Raw genomic sequence first — 3,160 nt, forward strand, 5'->3', positions numbered from 1 at the left:
ATGTATTTGGTGAGCTGTGAGAGCTCATAAGGTCTAAGTAGGGTTGCTTAGGACAGGGGGAACGCCTGTGTGCATTGTTGTAAGCTAAGGTGTAGAGTGAGAGACAACTAAGTATGTATCTACTTGCATCAAAACTAGTGGAGCTTATACTAACTGAGGCCAGGAACCAAGATTTTTGATCTCTGGTTGAGAGAGATTTCCTTATAAAATCACTAAGCACTTGTGGTTGAATGTGTGAACCTCATTTGCATTGAAATTTAACTAAGTGTTGGAACAAGATTTTGTAGAAGAACCAATTTAACCCACACACCCGCGTCTTGGTTCATCACAAGCAATCACAATTTGTACTTATACCTCTACATCATAATTGGGCATCAACTTAAGAATGGGAAAACGTTTCTTAAGTACCTCAAAACAACATCCAATGATATTTCTAAGTGATGAGTATTTATAGTTGAATAACTCTTTAGGACCTCGTATTGTTATGTGCGTCCTCTATAGTCTTGTAAATGATATCGAATACTACAATAAGGTGTTAGGAACATCGACATATTAAAGTATCTGGAATCAACCAAGTAATACTTACCTAACACAATATATTACTACACATTCATATATTTTATATATATATATATATATATATATATATATATATATATATATATATAAACAAAAACAACCTCATAACAACATTACCTTTAGGTGGTCTTGGAAATTGCATAGTAGTATCGAAGATGGTCTCCACTAAAACTCTCGAGTCATTTACACTATCTTTCTATCTAGCCAATACATTCTTATGGCCGGGGGGCATGTGCCCCCTCTGGCCTGGCCCGCTTGCTATAATATATATACTAAATTTATATATTTTTACATGTATATATGAAAAAAAATTCATATAATGTCCCTCCTAAAATTTTTATTTTCTAAAATTATCTCTTAAATTTTGTATTTCTTCTATTTTTCTACTCTTTAAATTCGTTTAATTACTTTTAAAAAAGTCAAAATTTCCTTTTTGAATCAAACTCCAAATTTTTCCCTTTCAAAATTCTCTCATTTTTCTTTTCTTTTTAATTTTTTTGTTAACTATTTATCTTTCTTAAATTACTCATTGATTGACATATTATTTTGAGTAATTTTTCTCTTTGTTTCTTAATTTATAGAATTTATATATATTGTCGTAATTATTGAATTTTTTTTTTTTTTTTTTACACTGCCCCCCTGAATTTAATTTTATTTATTTATTTTTACACTGTGCCCCCTGAATTTAATTTCTAGCTACGCCCCTACACACACACACACATAATTTATAAGTTGTGCTATGCGGAATGGATGTGAAAGGTCAAACAATTCTCTCAATTAGAAAAATATTAATCTTCAAAACCCTAAAAATGTTGGAGAGAAAGAGAGTTTATATAATTTTAGACAGTCCTTACAACAAGTAAAAAGTGCTCTTAAAATTGTGCAAGGATAGCCATACAAGTTTGGATAAAAATAGGAAACCTAAAAGTTACTAAAATCTGATTTTATTTTATTTATTTATTATTATTATTTTTGCATATTCAAGCAATTAGTGCAACCAGTTAGACTTCAAAGTGCAACCAGTTGAACTTTTTCAGAAAGCAACTCTTATACTGCAAGTGGAACAAGTTGGAGAATAAAGTGCAACTGGTTGGATAAGAAAGTCTTGAAATTCAGAGAAAGAATACGAGAATTAAAATCATATTTTAATCATTCATTGATGAGTATTACATCCAATTTATAGAATAGGATTAGTTAAAATAGGTAACTAATTACCTACCAATTAGCCCTAAATCAAGGAGTAAATAATTCAATCCCACAGCTGTACTATAAGAGATAAAATCTCAACACTCCCCCTCAAGTTGGTGCATAGATGTCTTACATACCCAACTTGTCTAAAATTTTTGAAAACACTTTATTTGAGACTGTTTTAGTGAGAATGTCGGCTAGTTGATCCTCAGATCGAATCTTAGGCAACTCTACAATTTTCCCATCCAACTTCTCTGTAATGAAGAATCTATCTATTTTAACATGCTTCGTACGATCATATTGAACTGGATTATGGACAATATCACATGCTGCTTTATTGTCACAATATAGTCGAATAGGTTGCCCAGGTAGATAACCCAAATCCCGCATTAGAAGTCTTAACCACAATATTTCACAAAGTGCAAGCGTCATACCTCTAAATTCAGCTTCTGCACTCGAGCGAGCAACAACATTTTGTTTCTTGCTTCTCCATGTAAAAAGATTACCTCCTACAAATGTAAGAATAACCAGAAGTAAATCGTCTATCTTCTATAGCTCCAGCCCAGTCAGCATTAGTATATGCATTTTTAGTGAACAAAATTCCTTTTTCAGGAGCAGATTTCAAATACCTCAAAATGCGCATAACTACATTCATACGTTGCTCTCCAGGATCATGCATAAACTGGCTAACAATGCTCAATGCATAAGCCAAATCCGGTCTCGTGTCTGCTAAGTACATCAATTTCCCTATAAGCCTTTGGTGTCTTCCTTTATTAGTAGGTACTTAGTCGGACTCAACACATAACTTCAGTTCTTCTTCCACTGGTGTCTCAGCTGGTTGACATGCTGTCATGCCAGTCCTTGTAATAGATCTAAGGCATATTTTCTTTGAGATAGAAAAATTCTTTTATTAGATCGAGATACTTCGATCCCAAGAAAATATCTCAAACGACCTAGATCTTTCACTTCAAATTCTCTAGATAAATACTTCTTGAGAGCCTTCATTTCCTCAGGATCATTCCCTGTAACTACCATGTCATCTACATATACAATGAGTGTAGTGATCTTACCTATTGTTTCTTCAGAAATAACGTGTAGTCTGAATTGCTCTGACAGTAGCCAAAGGCTATCATAGACTTTGTGAATCTTCCAAACCATTCTCTTGAAGATTGTTTCAACCCGTATAATGATTTCTTTAACCTGCAGACCATCCGACTATACTTTTCGAGTATCATGCATCCAGGTGGGATATCCATGTAGACTTCTTCAAATAATTCACCATGCAGAAAGGCATTCTTCACATCAAATTATTGCAATGGCTAATCCAAGTTCGCAGCTAAAGACAACAAGACATGAACTGTGTTGATTTTGGCTACAGGTGTGAACGTCTCTG

The sequence above is a fragment of the Cornus florida genome, unplaced genomic scaffold, assembly GCF_030987335.1.
Source record: "Cornus florida cultivar Cherokee Brave unplaced genomic scaffold, ASM3098733v1 CherokeeBrave_3.0.0_Hap2_Chr07, whole genome shotgun sequence".
In the NCBI taxonomy this organism is placed as follows: domain Eukaryota; kingdom Viridiplantae; phylum Streptophyta; class Magnoliopsida; order Cornales; family Cornaceae; genus Cornus; species Cornus florida.